This window comes from Panthera uncia, assembly GCF_023721935.1.
Source record: "Panthera uncia isolate 11264 chromosome C1 unlocalized genomic scaffold, Puncia_PCG_1.0 HiC_scaffold_4, whole genome shotgun sequence".
In the NCBI taxonomy this organism is placed as follows: domain Eukaryota; kingdom Metazoa; phylum Chordata; class Mammalia; order Carnivora; family Felidae; genus Panthera; species Panthera uncia.
Genome location: NW_026057585.1, coordinates 49,951,699 through 49,966,399, shown reverse-complemented (window position 1 = coordinate 49,966,399; position 14,701 = coordinate 49,951,699). Strand labels below are relative to the sequence as shown.

General features: G+C 43.5%; 1 protein-coding gene across 4 annotated transcripts in view; it reads left to right on the top strand.

Annotated features, from left to right (window-relative positions):
- Positions 1-5,590, top strand: part of IL12RB2 (interleukin 12 receptor subunit beta 2) — a 132,448-nt gene extending 126,858 nt beyond the window's left edge. For 3 of the 4 annotated variants that reach the window (XR_007454767.1, XR_007454768.1, XR_007454770.1), the window contains 3 exons: positions 644-733; positions 2,463-2,645; positions 5,527-5,590. The gene's annotated coding sequence lies outside the window, so the exon portion shown is untranslated. Of the gene's footprint in view, positions 1-643; positions 734-2,462; positions 2,646-3,347; positions 3,644-5,526 lie in introns of those variants that run through there. The other variant, XR_007454769.1, reaches the window with a different exon arrangement.
- Positions 5,591-14,701: the final 9,111 nt, after the last annotated feature.

Here is a 14,701-nt window from a genome sequence, read left to right as displayed (position 1 = left end):
GATTTCACTCATATGTGGAATCTAAGAAACAAAACATGTGAACATAGGGAAAGGGAAGAAAAAGTAAGATCAAAACAGAGAGGGAGGCAAACCGTAAGAGACTCTTAAATACAGAGAACAAACCGAGGGCTGCTGGAGGATGTTTGGTGGGGGGATGGGCTAAATGGTAATGAGCATTAAGGAGGGCACTTGTTGGGATGAGCACTGAATATTGTATGTAAGTGATGAATCACTGGGTTCTACTGAAATCAATACTGCACTGTATGTTAGCTAACTTGAATTTAAATTAAAACAAAAACCAACACCAAACAAACAAAAACCCTCTGACCTAAATTCTGACAAGAGATCTACTACCATGTTAATGAAGGCTGTCTTTGGATGGTGAACCATGGTTGATGTTTTTCCCCCTTTGATCATCAGGCCTTACCCTGATAATAGGGAAAACTTCTGTTAATAAAAAAAATAAGGAGGCCTTTTTTCCCAAGCAGTCCTTGGGCACAATCCTTGTTCATCCTTACCCCCTGCTAAACAGAAAGCATCTGAAAAGTGTTTCAGCCGTTATTCTATAGAAAACAAAGTCTGACTGAGACCAAAAGTGACATTTTCCATGTTCCCTCCTCCCTCCTGTTCTTCTACCCCACAGGCCCATAAAAGAAAAATGATTCAGAAAGTCCCGAGCAAGTGAAACCCGGAAACGTGCTACACTTGTGTCTGGCAGCCTCATGCCCTGGAGGTGAGGAGCGGACAGCCACCATCCAGGGCTTCTCACAGTGAAAGTGGAATGAGGGAGGCATGTGCTCCAGCTGGGGGCATGAGTTAGGGCCTGTGCCAGGTACAAAGAGAAATTTTATTTTTGACTTGAGCGCACACTGTATGCTTATCTCTACTGAGGAAACCAGCTTTTCCTTCTTACCTCCCAAGAGGAGGAGCCAGTCCTGGCTCACATCCCTGGACAGAGTTACACTTCCCAGCTGGCCCCTCTCCAGGCCAGCCAGTTGTCCATCTCTATCTTGGAGGAACAGCTTTGACAAAGTCCTTGGCCCTGTTTAGAAATCCCCTTCCCCTTGCTCTCCCAAACAAAATTAATTTGAAACGGTTGGGTTAATCTGACATTTTTCCTCTGAGGAACATGTGTTCATATGAGGGGGGAGGGTCTCCTGGAGACAGTCTCCAGGCTCTCTACTTGGAATCCATATACCTCCCCAACCCTGCCAATCTGCAGTGCATTCAGGGGCATGCACCTGGGTTGCAGAGGGGTCTGGGGACCAGTTCTCTGAGGAATGGTTGAAGGACCTGGGGCCGCTTAGCTTGGAAAAGAGAAAACTCAGGGAGATCTTGAGAATTGTCTCAATGAGCTTATTAAAAGTTTATTTTGGAATAATATCTCAGAGAAAAATTGGAACCAATGTGGAGAAGTTGCAATGAGGCAAATTGCCTTAATATCAGAAAGAACGTTTTTAATAATGAGAATTTTCCAACATGTAATAGGCTCCATAGTTGAGGAGGTGATTTTCATTGGAGGAAGTCTATACAACAACTTTCTTTTGGGCACCATCAACTTAAGAGTGTAAAACGTTTTTCCAACAATTATGTGGTGGTGCTTATTATGTACCAGGCACTTTATATATATAATACTTTATATATATAAATACTTTATATATATATATATATATATATATATATATATATATATATATACACATAATTCTAGGAATACTTACAACATCCTTCTAAAATAAGTGTTTTATTATCTCCAATTGTAAGTGAAGAAAAATAAGACTCAGAAAGAGGTTCAATAACTTGCCCAGGGCCACACTGTGACTCAAACTCAGGTAGAATGGTTCCAACATCCGTACTCCATTCATTAACTCCTATATTAAGGTCACATTTATATTAATACCCCCAAGATATGACCGTAGGCTCCTACATGTCAAAATATAGGATTAGTCTCTCTCATCCAGAGGTGCTCAGATTGTTTCCAGAAGTCCCCGCAGAGTGCCTACCTATACCAACAACTTAGTGGATAAGGTACATGCACCTGTCATACACCATGGCTTCCCTCTTGTCAACACTATTCATGCAGCGTCACCAACTATACTAACTGTGAGACCACTAATGTCTGTTTCAAGGGGGCTTCCCCACAATGCACCCTAGTCCATAGGGCTCAAGGCTTGTGTGTTGCTAGGTTCTGAGAGGTATGGAGAATGGTCCCACGTCTGTGCTGCAGTTTGTCATCTGAGTCCCCAAGAAACAATACTTTTGGCTGGAGTCCTCTGTCTCTCACAACAATATGTCCCTCTCAGATACTGGTCCTCATCTCCTTGGGTATAGAGTTTCAGAGACAGTCCAATGATTGGAGGTGGGTCCTACAACTCATGTCCCTCTCTGTCTCCTTTACTTCTTTCTCGACTGTCTCCTATCACTTGGACAACCAAAATAACGAAAACTCTCTTTCCCCCCAGCCACAAAACACAGAGCCTCCACGTAGTAGGTGAAGAGAACTCTGAAGAGATGTCACCTCGTTTCTCCCCAGTGCTTGCTCAGTCAAAAAGGACATGGGATATCTGAAAGCAGAAGCAGGAAGACTATTCTCAGGTGTGCTGGGGAATGGGTGTGCTGGATGAAGCTGGAGGCTGGAAAGAATGGTAAGGTCTCATCAGTTCAAAAATGTTAGAATCCTAAGTCCCAAATAGTTTGTTAGAAATGGAGTTGCTTCAGCTTGTTTCCTCAAATAGCCCCCACTGGGTTTGTTTAGGAAAGAGTAGGCTGTGTTTCTAAGTAAAGTTTTTACCAGTTTCTGGATTCTGCTTCATTTATGGAAGGTACAGGGTGAAAGAACTGACTGTCTAGTGTAGCTCATCTTTAGGCAAGAGAGAAAGCTGGGATGTGGAAGGCTAGGGTCAATTTACTGATGGGGAGCAATTAATGGCTCTGATAAGCCTTTTCCTTGAAGAAAAGTTTCAGAGATGAGCTTCCTCTGTTTGTACCCAGTTTCTCTCATGTTTTTCAGGTTTCCCATGTTCTTCAGGTCTTCTCATTGTTCTTTATGGTCAATGTGAGGGATATGGGACATTTAGATTCTTTGAAGTTTCCATGAGAATATTTGGCTGAAATAGGGGAGAGAAGATAGGGACAAGAGTAAAATACATCTCACTGTGGATATGAAGAAAGGGTGTGGTAACCATTCTCAAAATGGCCTCCAGTAATCCTTGCCTTCTAGTGTTTTTATCTTGCATAGTGTCTCTCCCTGCATTGAATCCATTTTTGTCTGTATGACCAATAAAATATGGCAAAAATGACAGTGTGTGGCTTTCTAGACCAGGTCATGGCTTCCACCTCGGCTCTAGGAGAAGCCAGCCACCATGTTATGAAGGACGCTGAAGCAGCCATGTGGAAGAGCCTATAGGGGGAGGAACTGAGGCCTTCTGCCAAAGCCAGCACCCACTTGTCAGCCAAGTGAGTGAACCACCTTGAAAGCATATTTTCCAGTCCCAGTAGAGCCCTTGGCTAACTGCAGCCCCAGTTAATATCTTGACCGCAACCTCATAAGAGATCCTGAGCCAGACTGCCCGAACTCTTCCTTACCTATAGAAACTGTGAGAGGGGGACCTCGGTGGCTCAGTTGGTTAAGTGTCCAGCTCTTGATCTCAGGTCAAGTCTTGATCTCACGGTTGTGAGTTCAAGTTCCATGTTGGGCTCCAGCATGGAGCCTACTTAAAAAAAAAAAAGAAAGAAACTGTGATATATATTGATGATTTCAAGGTAATTAATAACACATCAATTCATAACCCATGCAAAGAGCAAGTCTGATTATGTGAAGGGCCCTCTAGCATAAGCCCTGTTGGTTGAGCACCTTCATGCATCATGTCCTTGGGAAGCCAGAGGATTGGCAAACTAGGGCCCATGGGTCAAATCCAGCCATCCAAAGGCCAAATCTGCCCACATAGCTTGTCTCCATATTGTCTATGGCTGGTTTTTTGCTACAGTGACCGAAGTGAGTAGTTGTGATACACTGGATGGCTCACAATGCTGAAAATATTTACTATTTAGCCCTTTATAGAAAAAACTTGCCAACTCCTATTCTATAGGAACTTGCAGTATGATGGTGAAATGTCTTTCGCACACACGTACAGATATACACACCCACTCCAAACAAGATCCTGAAGTACACACATGTTATTTCATCTGCCTGGTAAGCCCTCTGTACTTTCTTCATCTGACTAACTCCTACTTATCCTTCAAAGCTCAGTTTAGATGCCACCTTCTTGAATCCAACCTTTACTTGTGAAATCCCTCTCCTTTGAGGTTGGCTTATGTATCACCTCCTTCCCTTGTTCCCCCAAGCCAAATGAATTCTAACAGCAGTGTTTCCATATCTCTTTTAGAACTCTAATCAATCACATGATGAGGAATTGTTTAGTGTCTTTCTCCCCCACTGGACTATAAGCTCTTCAAGGACAAGGATTGTGCATTATTCATTTTATAACCTCAGAGAAATATACCTTTACTTATTTATTCATCACAAATACTTATCAGATGCTTACTATTTGTCAGATAATTTGCTTACACGGGATTCACAGAGAAAAAGACTGAGTTCTTGCTCTCAGGTTGCTCTAGGATGGGAGTGGGAAAGCAAACTGGCATTAGGCTATGATGTGGTAAAGGTGTGTGCAAACTTCATTGTGAGCATATTTGTTGTAGCCATATAAACATCTGCAAAAAGAAATTGTTTTTCAACCCTTCCCTAGCATTTCACCATAGTCGGACACCATACTAAATACTTAAATACATTACAATTTACTTAATCTTTATACAACATGAAGCAAGTACTACAATGTTCCCTTGTACAGGATATAGAGAATAAGAGAGGTCAAGTAACTTATCCAGGGTCACAGAGCTAAAAAAAAATGTCAACTGAATTTTGGAGCAATTATTTAGCTGAATAATCAATTCTAAATCTCAAAAACAACTTAAGTTGGAGAAATTGGGATAATGCTGTCCTTCCCTCTTAGAACACTAAGTGGATGGTTTCTGTCAAGCTGGAATTTCCAGCTCCAGAGGCTTTCTGATGACTTACACTATGCTTGGCATTTTATTTCTAGGAATTGCCTTCTGGGAGATTCTGCTGTTTTAATGATTGTGCAAGCCTGGTTTCCTCACTGAATTGCACCATTTGCCACTTTGAAGTCCTCCCTAGTTGTTAGTTTGACTTTCCTAGGACCCTGTGGGGGAAGAACGCATTCAACAGTGCCCAACTCTAGCAAGTTCTTTCCTTGCTAAAGTCAGTAGGACTATGGATTGCCTACAGCTGGGATGTGAGATGGGGCTTCAGTTCCTTCTCTCTGCCATCACTTATCTCCAGCTGTGATCTCAGTTGTGGATTAATTGGTTCAAACCTTGGGTGTCATTCAGCGAACTGGTTCAGAGATCCTGCATGCAGTGGCTACTGGTGCGGGCTCTAGCTTAAAGAAAACCATTTCCCCGTGTAGTATGAATCACTTAACTGCATTCTGTTTTCCTTTCTAGGAATGAAGACTGAAACTCCAGAGCTGGTCCCCTTTAAAAATACATAAATAGGTATTCTGAGCCATTTGTCTACTCTGTTCAGATCACTCATTTGTGCCTGGTTCCACCTTCCTGCACAAAGATGTGAGGGCTTTGTGGTAAAGACTGGAGGTGGTGAAGTGGGGGAAAGCTTAACGCAGGACAGTGACAGGTGCTGAAAGCAGGTATGTCCCTTGCTCAAGAGCCTTAGTTCAGCGATTCCCTTCCAAGGGTAAGTGTGCAGAGTGAAGTGATGAGGAGTGGTGTCAAAGTAGGTGGGAGAGGGAAAGGCCAGTATGTGCACTCACGGTTTTCAGCCTATTCACCCTCATTCCACAAGTCTTGATGGAATTGACTACGTGCCAGACCTTGTTTACAATCAGGTCCTGGAATTTACAGTGGCAGATGAGACAGATATGGTTCCAGCCCTTCCGAAGTAGTGGGGAAGATCAGAAAGAAGCTAACACTTAAATAAAGTAATTGCAAATTATGGTAAGTGATGGTAGGAATGAAGAGTGGGCTATTACAGAGAATAATCGGGAGGGGGGATGGGACAGGACCATTTATTTTGAATGGAATAATCAGAGAAGGCTTCTTTGGGAAAGATAATGAACATGAAGGATAAGGAAGCCAAGGGAGAATTCCAGGCAGAGGGAACGGAGCGTGCGAATGTCTTGAAGCTGAGGTCAGCTCAGGCAAACTGAAATGGCTAAGCTGCTCTTGGTGGGGGCCCCCAGACTTCCAGCCTGCACTGCTTTCTCTAGGAGTTCCCCCTGCCCCAGGCCCAGTGCCTTCAGTGCTTCCCTTTGCTCCATCCAGTCATGCTCCTGTGATAGCCTGAGAACCCCCTCTGCAGGATCTACAATTCATCTGGGGTCTCAGCCTTCAGCTATAGCTCTGAGCCAGAGCAGCTTCATCAAGAAAAGGGGGACACTTAGGGACATGGGCTCCCTTCTCTCTATTTTAGGATAAACAGACCTTACTAAAACTTAGTGTTACAAATTACTTAGGTCCTCTGGACTCAAATCCTGGCTCTGCCACTTGGAAGCTTTAAGTATAACGTATTACTTAACTGCTCTGTGCCTCAGCCCCCTTATCTGTAAACTAGGTCTTAAAAATGTATCTGTCTCATAGAATGGTTAGTAGATTTAATTAGTTCAGGCCGGCTAAGTGCTTAGGTCAGTACCTGGCTTATCAACATTCGACAATCATGTTATTATCATTATCATACTTCAGCTCTTGTACCCCTCTGCCACCTGGAATGGCAGTGAAGGTGTGTGATGCATTCCCCAGAGGCTGGGCTCCCGGGAATCAAGCTGTATGTAGCCTTCTCCTATAATTCAATCCAGATCATTTTTATACCAGGCACTGTACTGGACACTTTGCTACATCATTTCCTTGATCCTTCCAACAGTCGTAAGAAGCAGGTATTACCCTTATTTTACAGTTGCAGGAACTCAGGTTTAAAGAGGTTACCCGACTTACCCAACACCACAAAGCTGCTACTGTGGTTCCTAGGTCCACTGCTGCGATCTGACTCAGTAGGCCTGGGTAAATCATTGAGATCTGCATTACAAATACCTACCCCAACCTTCCCAGTTCTGATGCGGGTGACCTCTTTACTGTACTTTGGAAAACCATGGTGTAGATGATCTTTTTAAAACAAAATTTTTTTGATGTTCATTAAAAAAATTTTTTTTATAAAACGTTTTTTAAAATGTTTACGAGAGAGACAGAGACAGAGCATGAGTGGGGGAGGGGCAGAGAGAGAGAGAGGGAGACACAGAATCTGAAGCAGGCTCCGGGCTCTGAGCTGTCAGCACAGAGCCCGAGGCAGGGCTCAAACTCACAAACTGCGAGATCATGACCTGAGCCAAAGTCAGATGCTTAATCGACTGAGCTGCCCAGGCGCCCCAATATTCATTTATTTTTGAGAGAGAGACAGAATGCGAGTCAGGGAGGGGCAGAGAGAGAGGGAGACACAGAATCTGAAGCAGAATCTGAAGCAGGCTCCAGGCTCTGAGCTGTCAGCACAGAGCCCCCTGTGGGGTTTGAATGCATGGATGGCGAGATCATGACCTGAGCCAAATTCAGACACTAACTGAGCCACCCAGGTGCCTCTAGATGATCTTTAAGGCTACCTTTGGCTGCAAAGTCTGTGAAGATGAGTAAGTCCATACATGCTGAGTATGTAGTTTAGTGAGGAAGGCCGTTTACTGCTGTTGATGTTCATCGTAACAGAATTAACTCAGTTCATGGCACTGGTTGCCTGCTATGGTTACTGTCCAACAGTCACACTGGGACTGAAAAATGTCCCCAGAGTGTTTTTGCATTATGTAATCTCAGTTCATAATTTCTCATCTACAGTTCCAAGTGAAGATAAAATTAAAATGTTCTGAAAACCCAAAGTCTTAAGTTTGGGAAACTCATTTTGGAGTCAAATGTGACTGAACTGAAGTAAGTTTATTTGCAGATATTATTTAATTTTTTTTTTTTAGTGTTTATTTATTTTTGAGAGAGACAGAAAGCATGAGTGGGGGAAGGGCAGAGAGAGAGGGAGACACAGAATCTGAAGCAGGCTCCAGGCTCCGGGCTGTCAGCACAGGGCCCGATGTGGGGCTTGAACTCACAAACTGCAAGATCATGACCTGAGCCGAAGTCAGACGCTTAACTGACTGAGCCACCCAGGTGCCCCAGCAGATATTATTTAAACCACTTGCTGTGAATACTTAAACATTGCACTGCAAAGTTATCAGCGTGCTTGATTATGGGGTTGTATTAATGATCTATTGTTGCATAACAAATTACCCCAAAACTTAATGGCTTGCAACAACAAACATTTATTTTCTCACAGTTTCTGTGGGTCAGAAATTCAGAAGAGGCTTAACTGGGTAGTTTTGACTCAGGGTTTCTCATACAGTTACAGTCAAGATGTTGCTATGGCTGCAATCATCTGAAGGCTTGCCCAGGGCTGGGGGTAGGGGGGAGTCCCTGGCAAGATGGCTCACTCATATGGCTGTTAGCAGGGTAAAGTACAATGCTTTTTATTATTATTAAGTTTATTTATTTATTTGGGGCGGGGCTCACACAAGCTGAGGAGGGGCAGAGGGAGAAGGGGACAGAGGATCTGAAGCAGACTCTGTGCTGACAGCAGAGAGCCCAATGTGGGGCTTGAACTTGTGAACCGTGAGATCATGACCTGAGCCAAAGTCGGATGCTTAACCGACTGAGCCACCCAGGTTTCCCATGCTTTGTGTTTGAGCCACCGAGGTGTCCCATGCTTTGTGTTTCTTAAAAAAAAGTTACCAAGTTTAGCCCACACACAATAAAAGGAGATTTCGATGACACTATTCGTTAAGAAAAGAATGTAAAAGTTTTTGTGGACTTATTTTAAAACCACCACAGAAGTGTTACCCATATCTTCCTGGAGGTGTTCTGTTATATGCAAGATATGGACCAGTAGTATCCTACAAAAGAATTCAGCAAAGATTACTAAATAATTATGAACTTCATCTGGCACCGAGAGTTTTGGATAAAGGGTTATGTTTCTGTAGTATCATGATAAGCTTGCACTATGGTTTTTACCACTGTAAGTAAATAAGCTGAGGAAACCTAGAATGTTTTGGAATATTTTCAAGCCTCAAGGAACTTCACGGATTATCCAGTAACTAGAGTCTGCCCTCATCTCCTTCACTCCATAGATGAGTAACTTGAGATTCTTAAAGGAAAAAAAAATGCTAAAAACATGCATGCTATGTTTCAGACACTGCTAAGTGCCTTAGACATATTATTCTATTAAATTTTCCCAGCTTTACAATGAGGAAAATAAGAATCAGAAAGGTGAGTAGAATGTCCTGGATCAGACAGCTAGTGTGTTTTAGAGACAGGGTTAAAACCCATGTCTCTTAAGTGTCAGCCAGAACTCTATACACACAACACCCCCTCTTATGATCCTCTGGGATGTGAGAGCAGAGCTGGCAAGGTCTAAAAACCATATCCCTGGAGGATGAAGGTGAAAGGTCTTCTGTCCACCCATCCAGAGGTCTCTCTAGTCTGAAGATCTCACCAGCCTTCTGCTTCCCTAGCTAGTGTCCAACCTAAGATTCTCTTCTGGGAACCATAGAAGAACCCCAGAAGTTGAGAAGCAATGACCCCACTGCCTGTTGCCTCACCCTCAAAGTGGGATTCTGAACTTCAAGCTAGGTGGGTGCTGCTGAGGTGTGACAAGCTTGGTTTCCACTTTGAAACGCCTTCTCAGGGTATCTGAGATACACCTCATGTTCACATTCTCACCTAAGAGCCATTGGAGAACAAAACCTCCTGCCCAGGGGACTATGGCTGGAGAAAGCCTTTCCAAGGACTGTCAGCTTTAAACTCTATGAAGGATATGTCATCATTAGGAATCTAAGTTCAAAAGTTATAGTAATAGCGATTATAGTAATAGAATCTGTTAGGACTCTTTTAGTGACATGTGTCAGAAAATCCAATCTGAAATGGCATAACCTGAAAGGTAATTAATTGAAAAGTCGAGAGGTAGTGTTGATTTCAGGTATGGTGCGATGTAGCAAATCAAATGCTCCAGAAGGACTTGGTCTCTCTTTCATCTCAACATTCAGCTTACTCTGTTATTGACTCCAATTTCAGACTAATTGCTCCCTGAGCCAGTCACTATCACCAGAGGGCTACAGTGTTCTCATTGGCCAGTCTTGGGTCACATGACACTCCTGGATGGAAGGGATTGGGGAGAGTACAGACCACCAAACAAAAAACTGGAGGCTCTTACTGCAGATAGGACAAAGGAATGTTGCCAATGAATTAGACAACATTTGAGCTCTTATTATGTGCCAGACTCTACGCAAAGCACTCCACACACACAAATCTCATTTAATCTTTATAAACAACTCTGTAAGATATGTATTATTATTACCTCCATATAACAGATGAAGAAACTGAGGGTCAGACAGGATAAGTAATGTGCTCAAGGTCACACAGCTAGTAAGTAATGGGGCTGAGTTTGAACCCATTCTGATTCAAGAGCTATCCTTCTTCCATTTCCATGAAGTTGTCTATGGCATCAGCTTCCTCTAGGTCATTTAGGCTGGAAGCAGCAGTGTCTTTTTCAACATCTTCTCTTTATCATCTACATCTGGTAGTCATCTTATCTGAGCTATCTGCTTCCATCTTCTGTTCCTAATGCCACTTCCCATTGCTACTGATCTCTTCTCTCGGGATAATTGGAATAGCTTATTCTCAGAGAACACACATGTGAAGTCTGAGGGCCATTTTAACTTACGAGTTAATATTTAAATGTTAGAATCACATAAAAATCTATATTGCATGGCATTCTTCGAAAAATGGAAAAACTTGCTAACACTGGACCAGCCTCATGGCAACAATGAGCAGCACTGTCTGCTGATGATTAGGTGTCTGTGTTTCAGTTGGCCAAGTCCCTGTTGCTTCTTTCCTCCAGGCCTCCTCACTCATGTAAGTTCCTCACCTACCCTCCGTGAGCATCTGAGTTTGCAAGCCTAGTGCCTAGTTTCTCCCCATTTTTACCCACCCTCCTATGACCATTAGGTTTATCTTCCTAAACCATGATCTGATTATCTCACTTTCATATTCAGAGACATTTAACAGTTCCACACTGCCTACGGGCCCGCTACAAATTGGTCCCAAGCTCTTTTTTTAGGCCAATGTCCTGTTGAACAAGCCTCCACACACTTGTTTCTGCCATACCCTTCTGGAATATGCCCCGCATTCCCTCTCCCACTTGTGTTTGCTCAGTTCTTATTCTCTGGGCCCCTAATGTCCTTTCTTGGTTCTCTCTGTGCCTCCTCACATCTGCTTTTTGAGTGCTCATACAACTTTGAATGACAAGGTCAATTCGCACCTCCTCCAAGAAGCCTTGTTAAATCCCCTCCACCAACATTATGTGTTCCTGCTCCATATACCACCAGTACATTACTTTCGAGCACCTATTGTGAATGACATTCATAATACAAAATACTCTTTATCATCAATCAATCAAGTTAATACTTATGGAACGCTACTATGTGCCAGGCACTTTTCTGAGTGTCTTGCCTTCACAACCGTTTTTTTGACACATCCTACTCTCATTACCATCATGCACAGAGAAATCTGAGACACAAAAAGTTTGAGTCATTTGCCCAGTTTCATATGGCTGGCAAGCAGTAGAGCTGGATGCCAGGTAGTCAGGATCCAGAGCCTGGGTACATTATTACCACCTTAGATATGTACTCAGAATACATTGTAAAGAAACTGCTCTGTGCCAGGCACTGTAGGAGGTGTTGCAAAGGTAAAGATGAAGAGCAGCAAGCTCTCTGCCCCCAAAGAACTCACAAGCTGATGGAAGGAGATGGACATGGTCCAGTGGGAGGAATGAGTGTCACAGGTGCCTTGACAGAAGTAGAGAAGGAGAATGGGGGCAACACGGAGGTATCCATGAGAATTTGGAAATTGGGCACAAAGGGGATCATAGCCATTGGAAAAGGTCAGGGGAGACTTTGTGGAGGCATCTTAAAAGGTGAGTTACACAAAAAGCTGCATATTATTCCATTTATATGAAATATTCAGAATAGGCAAATCCACAGAGACAAAAAAGCAGATTTCCAGGGGCTGGGGGAAGAGGGGACTGGGGTGTGACTGTTTAATGGGCACAGGATTTCTTCTGACGATGATGAGAATATTCTGGAATTAGGTTGTAGTGATGGCAGAAGACCATGAATATAGTGGGAGTGACTGAATTGTACAGTTTAAAATGGTTAAAAAGGTAAATTTTATGTTATGTGATTTTCATCTCAAAAAGAAAAAAAAAAAGATGAGTTGATATCTATCAGGTACACTGAGCAGGGCATGGGGTGGCAAGCACTGGAGATGGGGAGATTTCAGGTGAAGAATGACAGTTTGGAAAGCAGTGAGCTGATTCAGAATGGCTGCTGTTATAGTGCACTTGGGGCTGATACGGGCAAGGCTTAGGTCTCACAGCAACAACTAAGGCTACCGAGGAATATAGGAGTGATATAATGATCTTGTAGGCCACTCCCAGGAGCTTGGACTCTATCTTGCAGGAAATGGAGCACCAGTGATGACTTTCAGCAGGACCATGATGTGTTCTGGTGTATAAGGAAGATCAAGCCAATCCCCATATGAAAGATGAGGGAGTGTGCAAAAATCTGAAGACAATAAGGGAATTATTGTAATAGTCCAGGCAAGAGCCAATAAGGAGCTGACTATGTGACCATTGCCGCATGCTGGAAAGCAGAACCTATGTCATTTGCATTTGTAAGTTTCATTCATTCAATGAAATATCCCCTCAATGCCCATAAATGGATTTCCATTATGGCCCATTATGTGCTGGTGCTGAGGACACAGCAGTGAACACAGGTCTGGCCTAGCCCTCCTGGAGTGTATTGTCTGGCCAGGCAGGCATATGATAAACCAATAATGACACAATGGATGATTTACAACTGTGAGATGTCCTATTAAAGGACAAGGACAAAGACAAGGTATTAATTCCAGCCAGCCAGACCTAGTTTCAAACCCTGGTTCTTCGCTGCTCAGGTGAGAGCAAGTTTCTCACACTCTTGAAGCCTTGGTTGCCTCATCTAAAAATGTGGGTAGTGACAGTACCCACCCACAGGATGGCTAAAGAGATTAAAGTTAATGCTGTAGATGGAGATGGCTACCAGTGCCTGGCAAGCAGCAGAAGCTCAGAAGGATCATTTGATTCTTCCACTTGGTAGGCACAATAAATCCGAGTTGGGCAGAACTATGTTATTGACCTTGAATCCATCAGTCTCTGGGAACATGATGGAAGACACTGGGAATGCTGATTTGCTGTGTATAGAGTGGCCAATTGATCTGTGAAGAAGCCCTTGAAGAAATGTTCATTTTTGAGAACAGCAGGCCTGCCTTAGCATTGTGGAAAGTGCTGTCCTCCTCTTGCTACTCCATCCCTAACTAGGTTTCTCATGGTGTGAAGGGAACAGCCATGGGTTTTGGTGTCTCCCTATAGTTCATCCTCAAGGGAATGACATTCCATAGCCTAGTACAAAATATCCTTTTCTGACCTCTGGAGGCCAATGTGCCCATGCCCCTCGTAAGTCCAATGGAATGATGCCCACCAGTGTCTTTCTCTTACAAGGTTCAGGCTTAGTCATAAACTCCCTTACACATGAGTATCTTCATCCAAAAGTCATGGATTGAATGCTTATGTGTGGCGGTCACTGTGCTAGATGTCAGGATTGTAGTATTGAAAAGAATAATACCCATCCCCTGCCTCAAAGGCATCCTATCTCATGGGGAGTTGGAGAGGTAAGTGAAGGCATGCCATTTGTGGTTAAGAGCCTAGAATCAAAGTGGCACAAGCCCTATGGGTGCACAGAGGCACAGAGGCAAACTGAGGCACCTTGTCTGGGAATGCATATAAGACTGTGTTGGACAAGCCTGGGCCTTGGTGTCCAGCCCCTGACCAACTACTTGGTGATAATACCTGTCACTTATTGAGCACCGCTATGTCCCTGGTATAAAGTGCCAGATACTCATGTTGCTTAATTTATTCTCATGATGATACTATGAGGACTGTTTTTAAATGAATCAGTACATTGCAGCATTTAGAAGAGTGTCTGACTCATGGTAAATGCTCCATAAGTGATACCTATTTTTATTCTATATTCTTTTCTCTTTCTCTCTCTGTCTCTGTCTCTCTCTCTGTCTCTCTCTGTCTCTCTGTCTCTCTGTCTCTCTCTCTGGATAAAACTGAAATTAGGTGATAGAAGATTAAAAGGGTCCAAGCGTAAGTCTTGGGCGAATTCCCAAGGAGGCCCCAAAGGCAGCTTGGGTTTCCATCACTGGCAGAGGGGATAGGTGAAAAGTGGTGGGTTCACACAGTGGGCACCATGTAGCAGATAGAAGCGGTAGATTAGCAACATACGTAGTGCTAATGCCAGGAGGAGGACTTGATCATTGGCTCCTTCTGAAGAGGGCTTCTCAGCCGCAGCAGATGGCTGCCCTGTGGGAACGAAGCCTATGACAGATAAACAGAATGACTCGCTCTGCATCTGTCCCTCCTTCCTCCTCATGCCTCCCTGAATTGCAGAGGCTGGAGACATAAAATCCACCTTTCTCAGCCTCCCCT